Here is a 27,999-nt window from a genome sequence, read left to right as displayed (position 1 = left end):
TGACAGACAGAGGTGGGGCTATTTGCTCTGACGAACAGTGTGGGGGGGGGGGGGTGAGGAGGCCATCTCTCCTTAGCTGGACTTCATAACTGACAGTCCCTACTCCCAGTGGCTATGGTGTGTGATGAATCAAAATGTGCATGATCAAAGTCAGACTGGCCATACGGGCATCTGTGTTTTACTGGGAGGTTGGACGGGTGGGGCTGGTTTTGTAAGGGTAGGAGCCGGTTTTGTTACTGGGGCCGATTTTACAGCAGTGAGCAGTGATGCAATAATCCACTTTTTTTTGTTTCCAGACTGCTGGGGCCATCCAGGTCTTAATACATGAACTCAACTAGTGGCAGTCTCGAAGTGGCACTTGGGGCCAGATGTAGGTCGTCAAATACCGGTCGGTAACGGCCGATTTCTGCCGTTACCGACCGGTATTTGCAAATGGAGATGTAGGGGCCTTAAAAATTACAGAATCGGTATATTTACCGAATCGGTAAAGTCACCGATTCGGTAAAATACCGATTCTGTAAATTTACCGATTCGGTAAATCAATATGTAGGTGGCACTGAAAACAGTGCCACAGGCCATTACCGATTCGTTATTTACCATGTAATACAATTGCATGGTAAATAACGAATACTTGTGTACATACAGATCTGTGCATGTACACCTGTGCCATGTGGCACACAGACATGCCCTAAGGGCATGTCTGTGTGTCACATGGCACACAAGCCAGAAACAGGGGTGCAACAGGGTGTCAAAGTGACACCCTGTTCCCCTTGCAAATTCGGTATTTTTACAGATTCTGTAATTACCGAATCGGTATTTGCCATTGATTCCTATGGGCTTCAAGGCCCATAGGAATCAATGGCAAATACCGATTCTGTAATTACAGAATCGGTAAGTACCGAATATTGATTTGGTATTTCTTACCGAAAAATTACCTACATCTGATTTACCGATTCATGAATACCGAATCAGTAAAATTCGGTATTTATGAATCGGTAAATCTGATTTACCTACATCTGGGCCTAGGTCCCTAGCTCAAGGTCAGAGCGAACCTTCTGGGTGGCAGTTACCCACACGTTCCAAAACAGATTATGTAATAGGAGGCATAATCCACTTTTTTTTTTTCTTCAAAAGTGCAAAAGGCACCACATCCTTGTGGAGAAAGAACATGTTTAAAAAGCTCAAACTGCACCCAGCCCTAAATCTGAACTTTCAGAATCACCACACACCGTGACCAAATGAAACTGCATATTGGACCCTTCATTAGCAGAAAGAGCAGACAGGGCAAATCACTTTAATTTCCAATGCCTAGACAAATATAGAGATGGCTTTATGTAATGTATCTGGTGCTCATATAAATTGCTCCAACACCCTTGGGTTGAGCTTGCACTTTGTAAAAGCTGTAGAAAAAGCACAAAGATGTAAAAACAAAATATTATCATAACAAGAAAACAAAAATAGATACCCTTATAGTAACGTATTAGAACAAAGTGAAACTGTTGGAAATGGCCCTTTTTGTAGGGTTATCCCCAAACTTTTTGCTTCTTCCTCCCTTGTTTTTCCTCACCTGTGGTTGTTGGCAATAGGACTCTGGGAACTTTACCACTGCTGATCAGTGGTGAAGTGCATATGCTCTCTGTATAAATTGTTATTATGATTGGTTATCCATGATTGGCAGATTTGTTTCATCAGTAGGTCCCTAGTAAAGTGTACTAAGTGTGCCCGGGCTTGTGATTCAAATGCTACTAGTAGGCCTGCATCACTGATTATGCCACCCACATGAGAAGCCCTAAAATGGTGTCTCAGGCCTGCCACTGCAGTGCCTGTGTGCAGTTGCTAACTGCCATGCTGACCTGGCCAGTGTCCCCACTGGCCAGGCCTAACCCTTCCCTTTCTCTACACATACGACACCCCTATGGAAGGCCCAAGGTACCACCCTGGGCAGGGTGCAGTGTATATACTAGTGTGGGTGACATGCTCTGATAGTGAAATACTGCCAATTTCGTTTTTCACTATTGAAAGGCTACCTTGCCCATAGGCTATAATGGGGAATGCTGTGTATAATGTTTACCTGCATATCTTCCCATAGGAGCAAGATGGAAAATTGAAACCTGGTATGCCTGAACTCAGAATTTAATTAACCCATCTTATAGGAAGGATGGTTTTTAAATCCTGTGTTTGAAAACAGCACTTTTAGAAAGTGGCTGTTTTCTTGTCTGACCTTTCTGTGTGCCTTTGCCTGTTTTTTAATTGACTGTCTGGTTTGTGAGTGACAGAGGCTGGGGTGGGTCAAGGAGGCTGGGTGAATCAGTACTAGGCTGAATAGCTTGATCTGCATCTTGAGTGGTGGGAGGGGATAGCACCTGGGCCTGAATAGGGCTGTGCCTGCCTTCCACAATGCTGGCTCCACCTCCTGCTGGGCAGCTGACGACACTGCCCCTCTCTCTCAAAGGAAAGAAGGAATCATGTAAAGAGAGTGCTCCAGGACTGGACAGAACTGGTTTAGACTAGGCAAAGGCCCCTCTGCCTTCAAATTAGAAAGAAAATATTGGTATAAATACTGGGGCCCAGACCCCAAGACTTTAGATCATCCTGGAATCAAGAAGGAACCTCTGCCAAGGAGAAAAGCTGGAAGACTAAAGAGGAAGGACTGACCTGCTGTGTGTTTGTGGGCTGACCTGCAGTTGCTATTCTGCCAAGGAGAGGGGAAGGACTTTGCTGTTGCTGTGTCCCCTGCTTGAAGAGCTCTCCGAGGGCCTGAGGAGAGCTGGCCTAATGTTAAGAAGTCCCAGGAACAAAAGGACTTCATCCCCAGCTTCCCCCCTGAACTCTGCTGTGTGAGTTCTGACCTGCCTTGAGTGCTTGATCCATTTGTGGCACCTCTGGAGGTTGTTTCCTGCTGTTTGGGGAGCTGGAAAAGAAGAAAAGAAGATCTACAATTTTGCACGCAGTGCTTGCTTGCGGAGTGCATCGTCGACAGTGTGAGAGAATTCCCATTGCCGCGAAGATCGTCGCAGCGCCTGTTGCCCCTGCAAGAACCGACGCTTCGTTCGCTTGTGGAGCGCATCGCCCCTGTCCAGGAAGATTCCTGTTGCTGCAAATATCGTCGCAGAGCCAGTAGTCGCTCTGAGAACCATTGCATCGCTTGCCTGCGGACCGCACCCCGTCGCTGTGAACATCATTGCAGAGTCAACGCATCGAGGGGCAGTGACAGAAGAGGATCAACACTGCGCTACGCATCGCCGCCTCACTGAAGATCGTCGCATCGTGCCTGTGCGAGACACAACCTACCGAACCTGCAACCGGGAATCCATACAAGGAAGCGCATCACTCCCCATACAGATCGGATTCGACGCAACCCGCCCGCTGCATGCAGCGGGGTTGTCGCATCGCCTCCCCAGGGTCTCAGGAGTGACACATTGCTTGTTTTCTGATGCTGCAGCTGCCCCTTTGATACTTTTGTCTCATCTACAGGTATTTTGGGCTAAAAGTGATGCATCTGTGGATTATTTTGGTGGAAACCTTTGAACTCTTCTTAAAGACTTATTTTGGAACAGTGTATGTTGGATTTCTGTTGTTTGTGTCTTGAGTAGTTGAAAGATACTTCATTTTTCTAAACTGGTGTAGAGTCCATTTGTGGTGTTTTCACTGTGTTACTGTGAGTGTTGGTACAAATAATTTACACATTGCCTTTGATAAGCCTGTCTGCTCGTGCCAAGCTACCAAGTGGGTGAGCAGGGGTTATCCAAAGAGTGTATCCCCCTTACCCTGACTAGAAGCAAGGGTCCCTATTTGGATATTGGTACCTATCTCTGCCAACTAGAGACCCCCAGATCTAACAGAAACCAAGCAGATAACCTGGATACATCATGATCTTAGGCCAATAATTTTTTTCACCCAAACTCCTAATGTGCTTCCGAATATGTGAGTTCAGAATACCAATTGTACAAAAAATGATTTGTGTTTAATGTAATGGCCAATTATGGCCCACTATAATAATATGGGCCATGTACAGGGTTTACATGACAACAGTCTTGCCTTGTTAGTTCACAAATGGTTGATTCACTTCTAATAAATGCTACTCAGTGCAGTGCTATAGTGTGGCATATTAATGTCAGAGATTCCACATGTTAAAACACATATATTTTTTAGTTTAAATAGACTTTATCATTATTTACTTGATGATTGTTGGATGGTTTACAGTGCAAACATTTTCAGGGCTCAGCTGATGTGCGAGCTCTGAGCCTTGGCTTGGCTTTCACTGTTAATTTGTTGGCCCGCCCATCTTTGTCCATATTGCTCTCCCCAGCTTTTGTAGCAATTCTCTTCACACTTAAATGACTTTAAATTAATCTCAAGGGACATTTTATCTCGTCGCAATTATGGGAGCTTGAGGTCAAAGCATGAAGGGAAAGGTTGCCTTGACTGCTAAGATTAAAAAAGAGGTTTTACTGTCATGTAGGTTGAGTCTAGACAGTGCATGCGCTGTCTGCAAGACCTGGAGTAATCAACCTAATGACTTTATTCCCGCATGCTGCTTGCCTTAGGTTCACTCCAGAATCGCTATTGCTCTCTCCTAATTTGTTCGTGCAGCTGATTCCTCACTTCCATTTAAAGCTGAGGAGCACCAGCCAAGGACAGTTTCCTTACTCTCTCCTTCGTTATCTGTTTTGTGGAAGAACTCTTTTTTTTTTAATTGTTGCTTTCTGCCCGTCTTGTTTTCATTAGTCCTTCCCGCTTTTCATTTGCTTTCCCTGCTTGTTTTTATTAGCCCGTCCCACTTTTCATTTGCTTTTTCTTTTATTGGATGCACATTGAGAAGGGTGGAGGCAATGGGTCACAGCAGTGGCTGGTTTGACTGTGCGAGCATGAATTTTCCTTACATAGTCTAACTAGAATGAGTATGTCTTTTATTCCTTGACAGCGTACGTCAAGCACAACACTGGCAAACCATCATACCAAAGATGAAGCAAGCCTTCAAACGAATAAACAAATTGGATTTCAAATATAAAACACCACATATTTCAGCTTTGCTGCTAGGTATTTGTCTGAATCTGCTCGTGCTCTATTTGTTTTGCTTTGTGTTCTCTGAATCGTTTTTATAAGTTTTTGTTAAGATTAGGGTTAATCTCCTCATATTATTTCTGCTAAACAAACGTGGTTAGGCAGCAGCTATGAAGACTAATTTAAATTCTATTGGCAACATCTTGGCGTGGCTGCACATTAAGCCGCACTCATCGGCATGCCACACACAGACACAATATTTACTTTTTATTGCATACACTAAATTGGGTTTCCCCCAAAATACATTTCATGCCTGGAAGCCCAATGGGGCTAAGAAACAGTTTCTATTGTTATAAGTGCATGTGTACACTTTGGAAAGCGCTTCAGTTTTTCTGTTTCAAAGGGAGAAAGCAATGCATTTGAAGCAAGACTGTGAGCAAATAAACAAATTGAACTTCAAAGTGCACACACGCTCTGTTACCAATATCAAACACCGCATATCTGCAAGTTTATTGTGTTGGGTTTATTTGCAGAATATAAGAAATATTATTTTGAAAATACGCGTGTGTGTTTTGCTAATGTTTTGCTTTTATGAAAACATTGAGTGTTCATCTTCTGCACACAGGTAGACTCCCTTATTTTTATTGAACTACTGGGTTATGTTGTCACGACCAGACCTGCATTTTTATTTAAATTTGGGCGTCTTTACACAAGTACCTATGCTGCTTTTTACAACAAGGTCAATTATACTGCAACCCTACTTGGTCTGGTAATATTTTTTTCACGCAAAGTTTGAAAGCTCATTACCATGTACCTTGGTTATGTTAAAATCAAACTAAATAGAGATAGGGGCATGGCCAAGCAGCGGACCAAGACCGCCGGATAGCTGAGGATCGCAGCCAAACTCCCTCATTAACATCGGCCGCCCGGCAGTAGCGGCGCCGTACGGAATCGGCTGAAGCACAGGCAAGAGTCCACACAACTGCCGATACATTGATCCTGCTCCCGTCAGAAACTAAGGCTGTGATCCTGAGTTGGGGGCACAAGTAACAGCGGGCCCAGGAGAGGCATGGCAGCCAGAAAGCTGGTCGCTCAAGTACTAGCGGGGCCAGCACTGAGATTAGTGGTGCAGGAACCCGGCGTGGAGATGTCAGCTGCCTATTGGAGGACATAAAGAGCGGGGCCACACACCCGCCCCGTGGTGGTGGCAAAAGTTGGAGAAAAAGAATTGATAATAATCAGCGGGGCACAGCATATGAGCATGAGAAATCCTTTGCAGAAAGTGGCCATAAGAGGGTCGTGCTGCCGGACCAGAGGACCTGCCGAAGAGGCGGCATGAGGACTGTTGCTGGGGAGGCCGGGAGGCACTCGCTAACCACGTAAGCCTCATCTTTAATATCCCCGTGGCCACAGTGGCGGTGGACGGTTGGAACACTCTGGATCGGCCCAGGGGTGTATTGTAAGGGAGGGTCGCCTACCGCTCACCAGTCTGGTCTTGTGTGGGTCGGAGACTCCAGAATATTCACTTGGCTCCGGTGGGAACATTATACTGGTTTCTCGGGCTGTACATGACCACAACCACATTTGATCTTCGCATTGGCAAGAACAGTTGGGGTCCAGTAATCGGAAGTGTTAGAAATGGGATTTTTGGTTGGCTAAGGCTTGCGCCAAAGCCAGGTAGAATCCACTACTCTAGTCAGGGCAAGGGAGTTACATGCCAAAGATAACCCCTGCTCACCCCTGACTAGAGTGGTGGTTTCTGCCTGGCTTTGGCGCAAGCCAAGTATGCAAAACCTCATAACATAAACCACTGTAGAGGCATCAATCACGGTGCTTAAAACACAGTACATGAATCACATTTCCTGCGCACCACATAAATGACAATAGGGCCTTGCGCCCTATCAACCTAACAGCCCCCCTGGCCAACTGGCCTTCTCAGAGGGCTCAAATGCCCTATATCCAAATGTGAGGGCAGCTGCCAATGCAGCAGAATCCACATGTGCAATTGCACTGGGGCAGAGGAGTATATCTCACTCCTATCTCATACAAAAATGCCCCCAAAGAACTGTTGGCCTCAACGTTGAAGCTGACGCTAATTGCCGTGCACCTGTGATGCCAAACGTGGGCCTGGGCACTCACTATGCCCTCTAAACAAATCTGCCCCAAAACTGCGCTCTTGCAGGGCAGCTGAGATTTGCCAATCACTTCTGGCACCACCGTGCCTTCTGGACCCCACTCTGGGACTCCCCAACAAAATGCCCATAAAGTTGCAGCTGCTCACTGTCAGGCAGGGCAGCTGGTATTGCCTAAACAAAAAGGCACGGGCACCCTGGGCCCCTCCGTACCCCCACGGGGGCCCTACGAGCAATATGGCCCAAGTTGGAGGGGCCCACAGCGGCGGGGCCACTCATGAGAAACAAAAGGTACAACACCACGCCCTCACTCACCGGGCTCTGTGGGGTAGGCTCGCCTCTCTTCACTGTTCCGGTTTCCTTCATGGCACGAAGGAGACAGGCGGCTTCTGTTGTCGCTCTTGTGGCTGTGGGCTCTGACCACAGCCAGGCTGACTCTGCCTGGCTTCAGGGTCGCGCTCAAAGCGGTCCGGCAGCACCCTTCTCGGTGGCAATATGGGGTAGGCTCCCATTACAAGCAAAGACCATTGCAGGGTGGGCACTCGCCCACAATATCAAAACGTGGGGTGGGCTCCCGCTACAAAAATACTGATAAAGGGGGGTGGGTACCCGCTATTGAAAATCACGGCAATGAGGGGTGGGCACCCGCTTCCCACGATGGGGATTCCCTTTCAACAGACTGCAGCTCAGCGCTGCGCAGCCCACACTCTCCCCTCCATTTAAGGGCCAGTAAATTTAAATAAAAGCACTCACAGTGCGCTAAAAGCCAGAATCCAGTATTTTAGTCCTTAAGGCCCTGGGAAGATAAAAGCGCTCCCAGGCCGCAAGAGCCTTCCAGGGGCCAGGGACATAGCTGGGCCCAGGGAGGCCATCACACAGGGCCCTCCAGCAGGGAGGCAAGCCCACATGGCGGTTCCTCATGGGTCCCCGCAGCAGCAAGCCCCCAGCACGTAAGGAAAAGCACACCAGCATAGACAGGACACTTTCATGGGGTCACAGCCCCTATATTTATACCACACAATCCTTTGTCTGCAGCACGGTGCTTGGGGAACCAGATGCAACTGGTTCAGGGGGATTTGAAGCACTTTGTTTTCCAAGCTCCTCTTCCCCTTTGTCAAGTGAGGGCTAGGTGATCAGACACACCACAGGGGGTGGAGCCAGCATTGTACAGGCTGGGCAAAGTCCTATTCAGAGTTGGGGATTACTCCTCACACTACTCCCAGCACAGATGTCCCGTTCAGCCTAGTGCTGACTCACCCTTCTGGAGCCACACACACTTCCCAGCCCCTTTCTCTCACAAGCCAGACATGCAATTCAGATCAGGCCGGCAGACACATAGCACCCAGAAATGCCAACTTTTAAAAGTGAAATTTCCCAACTTGTCATAATAAATCTGTGCACACCATTGCGCAGCATTTATTTTTACAATTCCATACATATTAAACTCGACCACTCTGCCCCTCCCATACCATGAATTACCACTGACCGCACTGATCTGGGAATCCCCAATGCATTCCTATGAGAGGACAGGTCAATCTCACCAATGTAACACAGAGAACGCACGCACTTCACACTGGATCACAGTGCTAAAGTGCCCTGAGGCCTAAACCACCAACAGCAGGTCACAGAAAAAGGCTAGTAGAATGCAAAAAGTTTAGGGATGAACCTGCCAAAAATGGCCAAGTTCAACAGGAAGCAACTGAGCTAGTAGAGTGAGTGGAACGCCGAATTGGCTTCAGCAGGGCACACAGCCGGACACACGCCACTCGAGGCAGGGGTGATACCCCCTGCTGTGGGAGGAAAAGCTGTTGCAGAGACTGGGCATATCTTTAGGTCGCAGACCCACCAGCGCGCTGGTCATGCACACACCAACATGGGCAAGAGGGTGCTTTCGGCCTTGTGGCTGTGCCTGTAAAGGATTGATATGGGCAAAGGAGACCCCAAACAAAGAAAGCTAAACTTCGAGAGGCCTGGTGGTGTGTCGGATACAACTGGAATATCAATGGTGGAAGGAGGTGACTCAGCAGCCCCCCCACAGACAAATCCTCAGAGTAATGAAGCAATAATGACCGAGTTACAAGCAGGATTTATGACGCTTGGTAATGCGCTTCGACTCCCTGGACAAACGGCTTGACAAAATGGGGGCCCGGTTGGATCAACCTGAAGGGAGGCTAGAGACAGCCGAAGGCAGGATTTCAGACCTGGAGGACGGCGTCGCACAAGCAACCAAAGAGGATTGAGAGAATGGAAATGGTGCTTAAAACAATAGCAATCAGGAATGAATACCGGGACCCCAGGGGGAGGTGGAATAATATCCGTATTATGGGTGTGCCGGAGACCAAGAACACAGGCAGGTTGGATGGATTTGTGGAAGGGTACTGGTTGATCTATTCGGTTGAGAATCCTTTACATCTACATTTGTCATTGAAAGAGCGCACCGCACCCTTGGCCCCCGGCCTACTCCTAGCTGTCCCCCACCTCCTATAATGGCAAGGCTTCTCAACTTCAGGGACCCAGACACTGGTCTGCGTATGGCTTGTAAATGTAAATGTAAATGTAAATGTAGCCGTACTTGTAAAGCGCACTGATACTCCTGAGTGTCCTGGCGCTGTACTCATACCGCTAGGGAACCCTTCCTGGTTTTTCCCTGTGAAATGTCCACTCCTGGGCATCCCCAGGGTGCAACCAGGCATCCCTAGCACTGTAGGGGGCCGTTGTGGAGACTAAGCAAGCTATTGCCCAGAGTTGCAGCGTGGGACCCATGCTTAGAGTAGGCACCGAGGCGAGAAATCAGGTCCGAGGAATTATGAGCCCAAGATCCGCCGAGACCAGGCAAGGCAGGAATTGAACCCTGGTGCCAGGCCAGATCTCTGCATCAGGGTCTGCCGCTCTAACCATTGAGCCACACTTCTCCACTGTGAAAACCGCTTCACCGCTTGTGAAAATGGGGCATTGGATTGGCAGGGATCAACTAAAGCCTTGTACCCGGTCTTTACGGTAAAGGTGCAAGATGCCCATAAGAAACACGCCATGGTCAAGATCGCTCTGAGAAGGGCATGCCTGAAGTAAGGCATGTTGTACACTGCAAGGCTCAGAATAGATGTGCAAGGTTGGCCCTGTATTTTTGAAACTCCTGCTGAGGTGCAAGAATTCCTCCGAACACTTGATACAAATGGTCGCCCAAGAAAGTCCACAACACCGGATCGCTCTCCAGGAATGCCAGACTCTGGTGCCAGTGTGGATTTGTTCTCCGCCAGCTGATGAATTAACTGTTACAATATAATTGATAAGTATTGCCTGTGCTTCTAATTATACTGGAAATACTGAGGTGCCCTCGGCCGAGGGGACGGCCAATTTAATAGTTTTTCCTTAAATTTGATAACATGCAATCAGAGATAAGGCATAGGGTTTTCACCCCCCAGAGCTTAGGCACCCTCATATGTTTGAGTATTGGAATCTTTAGTATTATGAACATTTTGGAAGAGGTGTGGCGCCGCGGCCAGGGCGACTGACGCTGGAATCTGGGGACCACGGTTCGATCCCCGGCTCCGGCGGCAGGTCAGCCCAGCACCATGTGACTCTGGGCAATAGCTCGCTTAATCTTCCCGACGGCCCCCAGCGCCTAGAGACCCTTACGGGTGATTGTGCGCTTTACAAATGTGGACTTTACTTTGTTGATTGCCAGTTGGGGCTTTACCCTAGAGAAGATTGAGGGGATTGGAGGAGGGAGGGAGTGATGGGTTAAGTTTAAACATCTGCTTTCATTTTGAAATTGTAGACACATGCTCAGAATGTATATCATGGTCGCGAGTCCAAATAGTGACTTAGATAAAAAATTGGAGAATGATGCATAGTAATAACATGATTGATAACATGGTGTTTATGTCTTGGAATGTATGGGGACTCGATGATGCTCGGAAGAGAAAACAAGCCCTGCACTACCTACAGCGACACAATGTAGATGTAGCCTTCTTAAAGGAAACTCACTTGTCACCACATAACCCCCCCCACCCCAGTTTCGCCTCCAGATGGGGCCCAAATTGATATTTTGCTGGTCACAGCACATACTCTAGGTGGGTTGCCATTTTAATACACAAGCGGGTGCCATTTCGAGCGGTGGAGGTTAATTTGGACCAGACGGGCAGGTTCCTGCTGCTAAAGGGATGGTTATTGGGGAATACTATGTTATTTTTCAATGTGCATGTGCCAAACATAGATGATCTGGAGTTTTTCATAGATCTACACACTAGCATTAACAAGATGGGGGTGGATCTGGAATGTTTGGGTTGGGATTTGAATATTTTATTGAATCCACGATTGGATGGCACAGCAAAGACATCAGACACGAAGCCAAGGGCCAGGTCCACCTTATTTAGGCTGCTGGATGCATATCAGTTGATTGATGCTTGGTGTCACTTGCACGCAGACACTCCAATGTATACGCACTATATGGCACCTCATAATACTTGGACCAGGTTGGATTACTGGTTGCTAACTACCAACATGGCTACATGGCTGGGTGAGACAAAGCGCCTTCCGCATACCCTGTCAAACCACGCTCCGGTTACGATAGTTCTGAGGGTCCCTAATCCAGGTGATAGAGCCAGGAGGTGGAGGTTCCCCGAAATGACCCTACATGATCAAGTATTTGCAACCAAGTTGTCAGGCCATTGACGATTACTTTGAACTAAATACTAGCACTGTGGACGCTAATGCCATGCTTTGGGAGGAATAAAGTTGGTGAGTGTATATCGAAAGGGGCTGGAATTCTCAAAGATCTGCGTAACACCCTAACCAAGATTGAGAGTCAATTAATGGCAATAGTTACAGACTGGGGGACCGTTTAGACTGCTTCCGGGCTGAGGCGACAGATGGCTCTCCTGGACGCATTTCTTGAGGCTGTGGAGAGCGAACACCCAGGCCACACTTTAGCTAGATTGATTCAGCCCAACAGGGGTCCCACATACATTACCAGGTTGATGGTGGGATTATAACTGATTGTGAGGGCATTGAGAACAAAATACTTTTGTACTTTAAAGATTTATATACTACCGAAGTCTCCCTGGACACGGCTGCCAGTAATAGCTACCTGGACGAAATAGCCTTAGTTTGCCTGGAGAATGCTCACTGGGAGTTTCTGACAGAGCCCTTCACAGTGGATGATGTGGTTCAGGCCATAGAGGCAATGGATGGGTTGAAGATGACGGGACTAGATGGCTTCTCCAGTAGCTTTTATAAGGCATTTAAGAACACGCTGGCCCCCCCATCTTATAGATGTTTATCAGGAAGCAATAGAAACCGGTGTGCTCCTCCCAACTCTAAGCGAGGCTGTGATTATGCTCTTTCCCAAAGCAGGTAAAGACCCCAAGAGGTGTGGCTCGTACAGCCTGTTACCCCTATTGAATTTTGATTATAAGACTTTGGCGAAAATGTTAGCTACTGTGCTGGCCCTGATAATCGATCAACTGTTATCACCTGCCCAGGCAGGATTCATCCCACATAGATCCACTGTTCTGAATCTTCGTAATCTGTTTGCCACTCTACACAGGATTTGACCCACACTCCCAGCAGCTGCAGTACTTTTAGAAACCGAAAAGGCCTTTGACTCCCTAGAGTGGCCCTTCCTTCAGGCTTCACTGATCAGGTTGGGGATGATGCCATGGTTCATTGTGGTGTCTGGTTATAATATATGCGCCCATCTGCATGAATTCAGGTAAATGGTTCATTGACGGCCCCCTTTACACTTTTGAGGGGAACGCGCCAGGGGTGTCCACTCTCTACGTTGGTATTTGTAATAGGGATGGACCCCCCCCCCGGTGCCTCCAGGATAATCATTTTCATAGGTGCATACAATTTAGGACAGGCCCACTGTTGATTACACTGTATGCTGACAATATAATTTTTATATGTGAGACACCCTGATGCAAACATGGGCCCCCTTTTGCGTGAAATCAATCGAGCTTTAGTGCCCTGTCGGGATTGAATAATAATTGGGGTAAATCGGAAATGTTTTCATTGATGGAGGCTCCTTATAACCGGAATACTGAGTTGTCTTTGAGATGGTGCGATGACTCAGTGAAATATTTGGGGATATGTATACATAGAGATTCAGCTCAAATACAATAAAATTGAGAGATGGCTCAAGCTTCCCTTGGCCATGGCTAGCAGGATAGCCTTGATCAAAATGGCTATTTTGCCACAGTTCCTGTATTTATTCCAGAATTTTCCAATACCACTATATAAGGCCCTTTTTGACACACTGCGCTCCAAATTAATTCGCTTGGTGGTGGATGGCAAACAACCTAGAATTAGCTGGGAAACCTTGACGCTCCCTTATGAGTGGGGGGTGTGGGGGGGGGGGTCAGAATTCCTAACTTCTGAGTTTATTATCTGGTTGCACACATTGCAGCATTTCCAGACACAGGTTTCATTTTGATTCACAGGTTCCATATTTGCGCCCAGAGGCAGACTTATCTCACCACACCCCCTTGGCTGCGTTGGCCCCCGTCAGTTTAAAACCGGACCCACTGGACATACAGACGCTGTCAACGACCAATTGGGCCAGAATATAACTTGCTCGAGTAACAGGAACACAGCAACTGTACTCTCTCGCACTCCCTCTTGCAGGGAACATTTGGGTACCCATTACTAAGGAGGTCACGATGCAGCATACCTTAACCAAATTTAATTTGACCACAATTGGGGATGTGTTTCCTGGCGGACACATATACTCCAGGGATGAGAATGCCAGGTTTCAGGAAGCTACGTTCCTAGACCAGTTCAACTTGTGTAGATTGCAGAGAGCGTTCAGGTCACTGGTTCCAAGATACCCTTTGGATCCACCAGAATTTCCTCTGCTGACATTGCTTATCAAGGAAATAAGCGGTGAACATCTCATGTCTAGGATGTACAGGGCCTCAGTGGCCATGCTCCTAGTTAGGGATGAGGGGATATGAGCAGCTTGGGAACAGGACTTTGGTGGCCCCCTCACAGATGCACAGTGGCATGCACGTTGTGAGCAAACATGTAAAGTTTCGTTTTCTCACAAACATAAGATATTACATTTTACATGTCTATGGTGAGCTTATGTTTCCCCAGCCAAGATTCACTGCATGGACCCGTCGCGCGCACACCTGTCCCTGATATAGCGCCCCTATGGCCGATTTTGTGCACATGGTTTTGACCTGTAATAAAGTGGCACAATTTTGGACCCAGGTTTTTGGTGAGCTGTCGAAAATGATTGGCTTGGTCCTCTTCCCGTCACCTATGCAGGCTGGTAGGATATGTGCAAGAGATTGCTAAGCCGTACAAGCGTTTTAGTGCAATTTCATTATTGTTAGCTAAAAGAGAAGAAGCAGTTAATTGGGGGAGTAAATACCCACCAACATTGAAGGGTTGGATGTTTAGCATGTCATACTGTAATACCACCCGTGAGCAGTACGCCCAATCACAACACCCGACGTCTAGGCCACTTGATATCTGGCAGCCCTACAGGTCATGTTTGTTGGAACAGACATCTGTAAGTTCTCAAACGGAACAGGACACCAGCCCACAGAGAGACCTGGGTAGCTGAGCTACCCCCTGGAGAGTGATACAAAAAAGGTGAATAAAGAATGTTTCACTGTATATCCAGGCCTTGGGTATATTAATTGTATGAAGCAGAATTGCTATGTATAAGTATGGATCACGGAAAGCTGAATTTGTCGAGCATGTGTCTTGAAATATAGGTCTTATATTTTGAGTAAACTTATAAATAAAGGTTTAAAAAACAAATTAAATAGAGATCAGTTTCTTTTTATGTAATAAACTAGTACATTTTGTTAACAACACAACCTGTAATTGAATGTCACATGCTGAGATCTAGAGGCATTTTCGAGCACAATGACAGGTGCTTATTGTTACGTACGTACGTTAATGGTACTTATTAAACCGACCTCCGAAGGATTAAAGGCAGAGAGCACCCTGTAATTCTCAAATCTTTGAGGGAGACCAAGCACATATTTGTGTTGAGGCTGCATTAGTCCACTAAGTCACCAAACCTGGTGTATTATGCATAATGCATATTCTTTTGCTTTCATTTTTTTAATGTCTCATCCTTCTCCTCACGTACATATTTTACCTCACCCTAGAATGTTCTATATTATTGAAAGTTACTTTATTAAATATTTGTTACATCTGGCATTCTTGGCGTGGTTTCCCTGACTTTTTGCCTCTGCCTCCTGTATTTGCTGGTTGTGTGCTGGACTTCTGTTATGCTGGTTTAGGTGCTTTGGGCACTTTGCCACTGCTGATCAGTGCCAAAGTGCAAGTGCTCCCTGTGTAAATTATAATTTGATTTGTTCGCTTTCATACGTGTCTCAGATCTGTCCCTGCAGTGTCTGCGTGCTCAGTTTTACCTGCCAAGTCGACCTGGTAAGTGTGCCCACTTGCCAGGCCCTAACCTTCGCTTTTCTTGCATGTAAGTCACCCCTAAGGTAGGCCCAAGGTACCCCTGTGGGCAGGGTTCAGTGTATGTTAAAGGTAGGACATGTACTGGTGTGTTTTACATGTCCTGATAATGAAACACAGTGTATTTTGTTTTTCACTATTGCCAGGCCTAGCTCTGCCATAGGCTATCATTGGAGCTGCACTGTAAAATTTTACATATGTAACCTTCAATTGAGAACAGCTTGAGATTTGGAGTTTAGGCTCTCTGAACTCAGAATTTTATGACAAGACCGGAGGCTCCTATTATGCTTTCTAATCTTGCGTTTAATCAAACAGCAGCCAAGATAAGCAATGAAAACTACAGTTCCCAGAGGGCCAGAACAGTTGGGCCATGGGAATGTGAAAAAACGCGATAGTACAGTAACCAATCATAGAAGACCTATCAAATAAAGGCAACTAACTGACTGCGCAGCTTCCTCTTTTCTTGCTGCTCGCAGTCAGATAAGTGCCTTTATTCCTGCTCTCAGTTATTAATTGAAGTAATAGTTGTTTATATTGTGCATTTTACTTGTGCTGTTTCTCCTTTGCCAGCTTTGCTTACAGCGCGTCTTCGCGCCGCTGTTCCACGCTTCCGGCGTGTTTCCTGGCTTTTGTTTACATTCCCCCCCCCCTCCCCCTGGGGCTCCCTTGGTCGCTCCCTCTCTCGCGCTGTCCAGCGCTGGCTTCCCCTTCCTCGCGCTTCTTCGCGCGCCTTTTCCTTCCGCCTCTTACCTTCTCAGAGGCTTTCTCAGTCACCGGTTCCTCGGCATTGCTGGCCAGTCTCCTCCCCCTTCAGTTCTGGGCCCCGGCTGACGCTCTCTGCCCGGCCCGCCTACCGTCACGCCCCTGCTGGCTCCATTAACCCTCGCCTGCCTCTAAAAGTATCTTCCTTCTGTTTTGCTCGTTTTGCTCGTTTTTTGTGCCCCATTCGACATGGAACAAGACAGTTCCTCTGAGGAAGTTCCCGTTGAGGACCCTATTAATTTCAAAAAGCATTTAAATAAATTTATTAATAACTCTGTCGAGTCTGCAGTTGAAGTGTCCATGAAACGCATGTCCAAAAATATGGAGAACTCTATGTTGAGTGTCATGTCCAAACTTCTGGCCCATTCTGCGGGGGAAAGCAGAAAGAAAAAGGTGGACCACTCTGCTAAGGCTCATGCCTCAAAAACTGCGTCATTGGTTGGCGAGTCTTCCTCGCTTTTGACTGAGGACTTTGTGCCTCCCAGGCCTCCTTCCAAGGAGGGGTTCGTTGGTTCCGAGGGCAAACGAAAGCATAAAGACAAACATGCAGAGTCTCCTAAGAAAAAACTAGTTATTTCCACCATAATGGACACTGACGATGATGATGATGGCGATATGGATGACGCTGATAAATTGTTTGATTTATTTGACGCAGTTGATCCTTCTTCCCCTCCTTCCAAATCTGCTAAATTAGATTCTTTTTCCTTCGAACCAGTCTTTGACTCTGAGGGTTTTCCCATGTTTGATCCCTCCACTATTCGTCATCCAAATTCTACCGAATGGTTCCCTTCCCATCATGTTGGAGAATATATCACGGCCAGATTACGTCTTCCTCTGGAGACCTCAGTGAGATCCAGACTCAAATCGGAATGTCCCAAACCAGCTCTTCCTGACAAAATCACCCTTGTCCCTTCCATAGACCAGCCTCTTCTCACTTTCTTTTCTAAATTTGGCAAAGACCCTCGCAGAGGGGTCGACAAAGCTTGGTCCACTTGTCAAGACAAGTTGCTGGATGTCGTGGGCCCTCTCGCCCGCATTTTTGATCTGGCGGAGGCCGCACGTTTAGAAGGCTCGGAACTCTCGGCTGAAGAGATTTCCATGTGGGCTCAACGAGCCTTTTGTCTCCTTGGCAATGCAAATTCCGCCATTACCCATGAGCGCCGCAAAGGTCTCCTTATCAAGCTGGACCCTAAGCTCTCCAACCTCGCCCCTATGGATCCTGGTCCCAAAGCTAATGGTCTCCTCTTCGGAGACAACTTGGTCCGCGACCTCAGCAGATTTGTCTCCACCTTCGCTTCTTTGGATAAAGCCCAACAAACTGTCAAAAAGGTTTTTGCCCCTCGGGTTTTTGGACGGGCCGGCAGAGGCAGGGGCCGCTCTTCCGGCCGTCCCTACAATCAAGGCTCCAGAGGTGCATCCCATGCCACTCACGACTACAAGCCACAATTCTATCCCCAACGTGGCCGTGGCTTCAGAGGCAGAGGTCAAGGAAACTATCGTCATAACAACACCAGACAACAAGGTAAGCCTTTCTTCTTCCCCTCCTGTGGGGGGTCGCTTAAAACTTTTCCTTCCAAAATGGTGTGCTCTCAGTTCAGATCCTTGGATCTTAAACACCGTTCAAGGCTACCTCATAGAATTCTTCTCTCCTCCCGTTCAAACTTCCTTCCCCCCCCCCCTCGTTTTCTCCGCTCTCCTGGCCTCTCAGATTTCAAACGAAATCGAGGTTCTTCTTCACAAGCAGGCAGTTCAAATTTTTCCCTTCGACTCCTCCGGCTTTCTAAGCTCCATTTTTCTTGTTCAAAAGAAAAACAAGAAACTCCGCGCCGTCATCAACCTGAAGTGGTTCAACCAATTCGTAGTTTATCGCCATTTCAAAATGGAAACGATTTTACACCTACGAGACACCCTTCGCCCTCACGATTGGATGGTCCGTCTGGACCTTCAGGATGCTTACCTCACGGTTCCCATTCATCACTCCCAATGGAAATTTCTCCAATTCCAATGGGCAGGTGTCAATTACTGTTTCACTTCTCTTCCCTTTGGCTTATCTTCCGCGCCATGGTGCTTCACAAAACTCTTAAAACCCGTGGTCGCTTATCTTCGATCCCTTGGCATCAGGCTGATAATTTACTTGGACGACATCCTCCTCATGAATTCCGACAAGGAGAATCTTCTTTCAGATTTACTCCTGACCCAATCTCTCCTTTCAGATCTGGGCTTCCTCATCAATACGGACAAGTCGTCCCTCACTCCATCGCAGAACATGGAATTCTTGGGTTTCATGGTGGACTCCGCAGCGGCGTCTCTTCGCCTCCCCCTTTCCAAAGTTTCCAAAATCAAAGCGGAGATTGTTTCCGTTCTTCAGTCCTCTCTCTTATCTCTCCGATCCTTGGCAAGGATCGTCGGTCTCCTGTCCTCCTCCATTCAGGCCATCTTCCCCGGCCCTCTCCATTATCGCGCTCTCCAACGTCTGAAGATAAAGCATCTCAGACAAGGTCTAGCTTATTCAGATCTCGTTTCCCTAGATCCAGAATCTCGCATCGAGCTCCAATGGTGGATAGACCATTTAGATGCGTGGAACGGCCGGACTATCTTCGCCACGGCCCCAGATCTTGTCTTAGAATCCGATGCAAGCCTATCGGGTTGGGGCGCCCGTTGTGGCACAATCTCGTCTGGGGGCTCATGGTCCGCCGAGGAGTCCAAGCTGCACATCAACTGTTTAGAGATGCTTGCAGGCTCCTTTGCGATCAAAAGCCTTTCAAAAAACAGGATTCGCTGTTCAATCCTCCTACGCATGGACAATGTTTCTGCGGTCCGCTATATCAACCATCTCGGTGGCACCAGGTCCAAGCCTCTGGCAGACTTAGCGAGAAGTCTGTGGGAATACTGCCTCGCCCATCACCTTTCCTTGTCCGCGGAGTATCTTCCAGGGGATCTCAATTCTGTGGCCGATTGGCACTCAAGATTCCTTCGAGATTCCAGCGATTGGAAGCTCTGTCCATCTGTTTTCCTCTCCCTCTCAAATCTTTGGGGCCCTTTCTCCATCGACCTTTTCGCGTCCCGGCTCACCTCCCAACTGCCCCGGTTTTACAGTTGGCGTCCGGACCCTATGGCCTTGGCGACAGACGCTTTCCTGCAGGATTGGTCTCGTCATCTGCATTATGCCTTTCCCCCCTTCCTGATGATCAACAGGGTCCTCTCTCAGATTCGCCGCCAGTCTTCGTCCCTGGTTCTTGTGGCTCCTTTCTGGCAAGCACAGGTTTGGTTTCCGTCTCTTTTAGAAATGGCAGTGGACTTCCCGGTCCTTCTTCCCTCCTTCCGGGATCTCCTACTCAATCCTCAGGGCGAACAACACAGTCTCATTCTGGACAACACTCTAACCTTGTCGGCCTGGAAAGTTTCCGGCCTCCCACTTCTCACGTCCTCATTTCACAAGAGGCTTCGCTCTTCATCAGCCAGGCCTGGGCCCCTGGCACCTCCAAGGCGTACAAATCCGCCTGGTCTCTTTGGGCAAGCTGGTGTTTGGAAAGGGACCTCAATCCCATTTCAGCCCCTCTAAACTTTGTCATTAACTTCCTCGCTTCCGAGGCAAGTGCAGGTAAGGCTTATCGCACTGTAAATCTATATCGTTCGGCTATTTCTCTTAACCATTCCCAGGTTGACGGCAAACCGGTTGGTGCTCATCCCCTTATTTGTCGTCTATTAAAAGGTGTTCGATGTGCGAAACCACCGTTGGCTAAGTATACTTCTTTATGGGATGTTACAGTTGTTCTTAAATTGTTCACAAATTGGCCTGACAATTCTGTTCTTTCACTCAAAATGTTGTCTGCCAAACTTACCATGTTACTGTGTTTGATTTCCATTAAGAGAGTTTCTGATGTTAAAGCTCTTGATGTTACTGCTCGCCAATTTTCCCCTACAGGTGTAATGTTTCAAATACGCAGACGCACCAAAACTAACTTGGATTCAGTGTTTTATCCTTATTTTCCTTCTCAACCCAAATTGTGTGTTGGACAATGCTTAAAAGTGTATGAAGAAAGGACCGCTGATCTCAGAACGCCCTCTCATTCTCAACTCCTTATTTCATTTCGTAAACCTCATCTCCCTGTCTCTTCCCCCTCCCTCGCCCGCTGGGTTCGGTGGGTCATGTCTCTTGCCGGAATTGACGTCTCCATTTTTGGGGCTCATTCGGCCAGGGGAGCCATGGCTTCTAAAGCCTTTTGGTCTGGCTCTCGATTGGAGGACATTCTCAGATCGGCAGATTGGTCCAATGACAGTATCTTTCGCATGTTCTATTGTAAACCAATCCGTACTGTGGCTTCTGATGTTGTTAATATGCTTTGAACAAGCATAATAGGAGCCTCCGGTCTTGTCATAAAATGTAGATTTTCCTAGTATTTATGACGGAAAGTCTTAATTTTATTAAAGACACGGAGGCGAGTATTATCCCGCCGCAACATTACTGACATTTGTTTCTCCCTCCCTACAGCAAATCCAGCCTTACCACCGGCCTCGTCTTAGGAGTTCTACTCTTCGTCTGCTGAGGTCTTCGCCTCCACGTCCTCTACTTCCAATGCCTCCGGATCCTTCTCCTGGTCTCCTGTTCGATCTTCTTCCTTGGATTCCTCTGATGCAAGACTTATGTTCCTGGACTTTGGCTCTGGCCTTAATTATGTTAATTTGTCCTTTATTCACTGAACCTTTATGACTGGCTCACAGCGAAAAGAGGAAGCTGCGCAGTCAGTTAGTTGCCTTTATTTGATAGGTCTTCTATGATTGGTTACTGTACTATCGCGTTTTTTCACATTCCCATGGCCCAACTGTTCTGGCCCTCTGGGAACTGTAGTTTTCATTGCTTATCTTGGCTGCTGTTTGATTAAACGCAAGATTAGAAAGCATAATACTCGCCTCCGTGTCTTTAATAAAATTAAGACTTTCCGTCATAAATACTAGGAAAATCTACATTTAATAGCACACCTTTTAGTAAAGCTGTTTTTTAAATTGTGTGTTTGAAAATGCCACTTTTAGAAAGTGGGCATTTTCTTGTCTAACCATCCTATGTGCCTCTTCCTGTTTGTGTATTCACCGTCTGGTTTTAGCTTGATAGTAGCTGGGGATGGTCATTCATTCTATACAGTCACAATGGGGATTTAGGTGTGCCCTGCCTTTCCTCAGTGACTCAGAGCCAGGCTGAATATACTTTTCTGCATTTAGAGTGGTGGGGGACATTTCACTAGCACCTGAATAGGCTGTGTCTGCACTGCACAATTCTGTCTCCAACTCCAGGTGTGAAGCTGGACCAGGGAGGAAAGAAATGGCTTTACTGTGCTTAGAGATTCTTGAAACAAAGACTACAAAAGGAAAATGGGGTATAAATATTAGACCTAAATCCCCAGAACTTTAGATTACTTCTGGAATCACGAGTAACCTCTGCCAAGGAAGAAGAATTGGAGAGCTGTGAGGAGGAGTACTGCCCTTTCAACAGCGGTTTCTCCATTAGGGCTCCGGGCCTGTGCACCTCTTAGATTCCTACACATTTACATACAAATATATTAAATAGATCAATGTATTTAGAGATACGATGATATCACTAAACAAATTGATGTATATTATGTATGGGCTGCCTGTTTCCGGCTGCCTGCTTCACCTTGTTTTGAAGTATAACTACAATGGGGTAACCCTGTGTCCCTCAGAACCTGGGTACATACACAGAAAGCTACAGTGGTTCTGTCGGGGATAATAATTACTTTACATGGGTAGAATAAATCAAAAATTGAACAAATTATACATTATACAAAATCAAAGAATGATATCAAATTGCTTTTTAGCAAATAGCATGTATGTTAATTGCAGTTGGAACACAAAATCAAAAACACTGGCTAGTAGGTGAGAAATTATTATTTTATACAATTTGAGGCTTTCAAAAGTATTTACAAAAATTGAAAAGGCTGTCAAAGTGAGTACATTTACAAGTAACATGTAATATAGTGATATTGGGTGGTCAGTGACGATGGTGCAGTGCATATTATATGTACAGGGGACAATGTCTCTGGCGAACAGCACTTACGCTTGTTAATTTGAGCCAAGAGACTTGAAAATGTCTGAACCATATGTTTTTGTCGGCGTTTCGACCCTGACATGGCACTATTTAAATGTCATAGCAGGTTTTCTTCAGGACATGGGTAGTGGATGACAGCCTGAAAGTATTAAAGGAAGTTATCAAAATTGTGTTCCAACTAATCTGAGGAAGCGCTAATTATGCTAAACAGTTCCAACTAATGTGAGGAAGCGCTGGTATTGCTGAACAGGTTATTCACTCAACGTGGGGGTGGAAAAGAGGCCCCGGGAGGTGCCTTGCAGATTGAGGGCTGCACAAGTATCTGCAAAAGTCAGATCAGATAATTAAGCTAGAGAAGGCAGGGACATACAAACAAAGTGTCTCACCAGCAAGTGTCAGGAAAATTCTTAGATAACGGAGTTCCTTGTGTCATGTAGTCTTAGATGATCTACAAGTAAAAACAGCAGATGTGTGGCCAGTGTTTAAGGGATCATGATCGACCAAACATACCAACATTCTAATACAATATAACATAGAGGCACAGTGTGAGGAGCAAACTTAGCCTTCCAAAGCAATTGTTGTGGGCGGGCCGTTGTGGGAGCAATCGGCCAGTGTGGGAGATAAAAATCGAATCCCAAGGGCTTGCCAATTAACAATCCTGTAAGAGGAACGTGAGGGGAATGAGCGCCGAGACTCATGATGAATAAAAGCGGTCAAACATGAAAGTGGATGGCATGCACACGGTTACCTGGCGCAGCACACAAGAATCGCTGCAGTCTAGAAGTCAACTGTCAAACTCGCGGTTAAGTACTTGACCCAGCTACGCGTATGGGAAGGTGTGCACATAGTTGGCGTGTGCAGCTGGCACAGCTGAATGCTGTCCGTAACATCATGGTCGGTCAACCAATGAGAGGAGGGGTGTATTCACTGGCAACGTGCATGTAGTTGGCTAGCGCGGCTGGTGGCAGCAGCTGAATGCTGTCTGTAGTGTCATAATCAGTTAACCAATGGGAGGGGGTGTGTCATCAGTCATCAATTATTTGGACCGCAATTATTCATATGGGAGTTACATCACACAAGTTCGTTTTAGTGGGGATCATGCCTGCCATAATGATATTGCATATCAAATAAAACAAAACGGTTTCAACAAATAGAAATCAAAAGTCCAAAGAATGACTACATCGGCAGATTTTTCTTAAAGCGGACATGTGTATACAGCATAATTTCAAATTCTGGTACATGTGAATTAATATTACCACCACTGGACGAAAATACCTAGATTTACATTTTACAAGTGGTGACCATATAACAATCTGGTTTCACAAACAGAATACAATTAATACATCAGTGTGGTTGCACATGAAGAAAGAAATTAAATAAACAAACAGTTCAGTGCAAAGTACCATTTTACGTGTGTAAAGGGCAACAAGTAGGTCACATTGGAAACATAAATAGAGAATGTTATGGCCAGCACATTACCAATAGTTGCAGCGGGAAACCAGGCCTACTAAGGTGTGTTACAAAGTGGCAAATATGTTCTATCACAGCTGACCAATTTGTTTTAAGGTCTCCTCCTGTTTGTTTAACCCATTGTCAACAGTGTTGAGAGAGTGAATCCACTTACACTCTTTGAAACTAAGTGATACGGCGATCGCGCCACCTCTGGGGAGATGACAAACACACCCAATCCCTTCCTTGCAGGAATGGCTGCTAGGCTTGGGAACAAAATGCAGCATAACAGAGAAGAAAGCTGCACCCTGCACAAGGTGTAGGTGTACTTGCTCTGAGCTCATGTATACTTGTGTACTGTGGAGGACCATTTTCACACCTATAGGACTTTTCCACCCACATTGCTGTGTCCTCCTCCCCTGCGTCCTCATGTAATTATCCCATGCCAGTCATTTTCTTCTTATTGCATCTGTGCCCCTATTGCCAGTGCCCTCTTGATACTGTGCTCAAGACACAGCCCTGGTCCCATCATCTTTGCCCCTCTATCACTGTACCTGTGCATTATGCCCATGTCAGTGGAAGAGCCCCAAATTATGTGCCAGGGTCCCAGTGTGCTTGGGTGTCTCTTCACTTAAGCAGTCAGTGTACCACAGTTTGACATTAATACTGTGCCTGTCTTCATGCCCCTAATTTAACCCTGATGCCAAAAACATGGATTAATTTACGAACAATGAATGCTAAAAACGATAAGGCAGTGGATCCAGCGATTTAGCTCCTGTCTTATTTTACCTACGTTAATGACTCTTGGATTCCTCAAGGGATAGCTATTTTATAATATTATTGTTTTTTCTGTGCATACTTTGAGCCATGCTAAGTGTTTATGAGGGGCTTTGATTAAGCAAACCAGCGCTAAGGCTGAAGCTGAACAAAGTGCCTGTCAGTAGGTTGGCCTCTCTGCAGAACATACACAACAGGGTTTGTGTATTCCATTTGCAACTGAAATTCTGTGCAAATGATTGTGAAGGGGGTATTCAGATGTCAAAATATTTGCAAGGCAAAAGTTAGAGAAAATAAAGGGCTTACATTTGAGGGAGTGCAGTGTATGTTTGGGGGCAGTGAAGTGAGGGAGATGCAAGAAAGAAGTGCATTCGGCAAAGAGTGAAAAGAGGGTGCTGAAGAGCACAGAGAGGTGATAGAAGATATGCAGATGGACAAGATATGGAGAATAAGAGGATACATATCTAACATAAAGCGCACATAACTGAAGACCAAAATCCCTTCCAGAGGTCTCAATGCTACTTACTTCACAGACATACAATTTCAGAATTGAAACATTTCCAATGTTAATTATTTATAACAAATCCTTGTTGTTACTCATTTATCTTGGACATCTAACAACCATTTACAAAGCCAATCATACTAACAGTTTTAGGTGTGTGTCAGTTGTTGTGTCATTTATCTGGATGCAATTATATCTCGGAGAGAAACCAAAAGACCGTTCAGGTGGCACACTATGCGTATCACAAAAATGTATTGGATATATTCCTTTATAGAGAACCCCCATTTTTTAAATACCACTCAAAGACCTGTCTCCACACATTTCTATATTACTGGTTGCAGCCAGCAGCTGTGGGTGCTTACCGAAGCCTGTTTGGAGCATTTGTTTCCAAAGTTAATGCTGCATGCATTAATCCAGCAAGATACAGGGCACTTTATAATGTGTTTAATATTTTAAGACTACATGTTCCCACTGCTGTTTAAGCCTTGCTTTATCACTACATTAATTTGCTTTAACATGCACCATTTGGCAATCTTTTTTTCATTTTTTTCTGCGGAGAGGATCCCAAGCTGGACCCCAGTTATGTCCATTAGACTTGTTTGTGTTGCTTGCTATATAAAAGTCATGCCCATCGTTTACGCCTCACTACCTTCAAATATCTCCAGCCGCCACGGTGCAAGGGTTCATTTAATAGTTCTGAGTCAGCATCCTGTGCACATCTTGATACATTGATTCCAACTACTCCTCAATTGCCTCTCTTCATTCCAAAATTCAGTGCAAAGTTATTATTAAAAGATGCCTCATATTCAAGTTGGTGCAACGGTTTGGTGCTTCAGGGGTTAAGCTATGGATGCCAGACAGCAACTTATATTGTATGAGTTGCCTCTCCCTTGGAGACAAACGTATGGGGCAACTGAAAGCCGATTTCAGCACTTATGGGCTTTTGAAAGTAGTATTTATTTAAAAATTCAAGCATACTCATGTAGATGTAGAGGCTGTCCGAGTAGTGTGAATGGAGGCTGCTATTATTTAGTGGCTTTATTGTCTCATTCTTTTTAATTCTTCATAACAGATTTCTAAAGGAATAGCTTATATTTGTTTCATATATAAGCAGTTTCGTGGTGTTTAAATAAAACAAAAAAAACACCAAATAAATATATTAGCCTACTGAGGTAGCTCTAAGAGCTTAAAGCAATTTTTCCATTAAAATGACATCCAGTAAATCTGACTTTTACCCAGTGTTTAATAATAGTGCCAAGTATCTCCTCAGAGGACTCTGCATCTTGCACCACACATTGTCCCTGCCAAACTACCAATGATAGTACCTACACAACTGCTAACCATAACATTCCAACAAGTGTGACAATTCTGACTATTTCAGGCCCCCAAAGCTATAAGAATAGTTTGGGTGGCAGGTAGTAGTCACTTTAATGTATATTGAATTAATAATTAACTTTTGTTGTGCCCATCTCTAAATTCACAAGACAGTGCCACCTTGTGGCAGACTGTCACTAGCACTGTTGTTAAGAATTACGTGCTGGTGCCGAGCACCGGAAACCACAGGCTCATATTAAGCACTGATTTTACGCCTCAGAGTGTACTGACGCTAACATTGTAATGCTGCCCCATCCTAATTAGAAATGTAGAAGAAAGCTAGAAGGGAAGAACCAGGGCTGGCGGCACTTGCACTCGCACTCAGCCTCCAGCATGGGGCCCCTCATTGGTGGTGTCTCCTCTTGTTTCCCTGCCGAATCACCAAAGAGTAAGGCGTCTCCTTGCAATTAGGGTCCATGGGAGGGGCCCCCTCCCTGGGCCTCGCAGGGATGGTGTCAGGAGGCCATGGGGGAGGGAGACACTTCCTCATGTCCCAATTACAAGGAGACCATGCAGAGACTCCGCAGGTCACCCATTGTCAGCATTGTAGAGCCTCCACAGTTTTAACTGTAAGTCCACAAGCAGTTCTCGCTCCTTCAGCCCAATGGGAGCTGTAAAAGAGGTGCTTGTAGAAAGCTGAGAGGAGGAGCTGCACAAAGCAGCTTCCGGAGCTGTGTCACTTATGTAAATTAGAGGGGCCTCGCATATTCAACCTTATGGCACAGGTCCCGCAAATCCTAGCATGAGCCCTGGGAAGAACTCACAGGTGGAATAAACACACATACATCTATTCAGCTATTGTGAATCCTCTGCAAGCTAACACGGCCTCACTAAATGCCTCCACATCATTCACCTACTCCCAAAAGACAAACTGAGAGTCAAAGTATCAGTTCTCCTATTTGTTTAATAACCAATAAAATCAACCAAATCCATGTACCAACCAGAACATGACCATTTCACTGGCAGGGATGACGGGGATTGGCCTTTGAGTAAGTAAAAAATAATATTAATAATAGAAGTGCATCTCCTTCATATCATTGAGATGCAGAATACAATGATGAGAAGACCAATGGAAGCCGGCTAAAAGTTTAAAGTATTATTTTTGCCTTTCACAAATGAAATAAGGGTTGTCCAATGAAGCGTTTTCGAACACTAGGAACGACATATATGAATTGAACTACTTTGCTAGTAGCTCTAGAAATAATTATGTTTTCCAACATACTTTCCAGCAGAAGACCCGAAGAGATGTGTTCAGTGCACATTATTTTTAACGGGTCGATGCATCGCCGGATCATAAGAACAGACTGTCACCACCTGTTTACGTTGGAAGGCAAACTGAGGGATATTACTTCCTGCCCACCTGAATCATTATGGAGTCTGTGGCCCAGCAGTAACTTGATTTGTTATGATTGATTGTTAAATTTGATACCCTTCCATTGTAAACAATCCCCCGTTGCCACAAGCACTATTGTTGCTGCGAATGAAGCACC

The 27,999-nt window shown here is 46.0% G+C and overlaps 1 protein-coding gene across 2 annotated transcripts in view; it reads left to right on the top strand.

Annotated features, from left to right (window-relative positions):
- SLC25A48 (solute carrier family 25 member 48) overlaps positions 1 to 27,999 on the top strand; it is a 388,984-nt gene that overhangs the window by 194,724 nt on the left and 166,261 nt on the right. The window lies entirely within an intron of this gene.

Source organism: Lissotriton helveticus, chromosome 7 (genome assembly GCF_964261635.1).
Source record: "Lissotriton helveticus chromosome 7, aLisHel1.1, whole genome shotgun sequence".
In the NCBI taxonomy this organism is placed as follows: Eukaryota; Metazoa; Chordata; class Amphibia; order Caudata; family Salamandridae; genus Lissotriton; species Lissotriton helveticus.
Note: the sequence above shows the minus strand (reverse complement) of the source record. Positions and strands in the feature narration are given on the sequence as shown.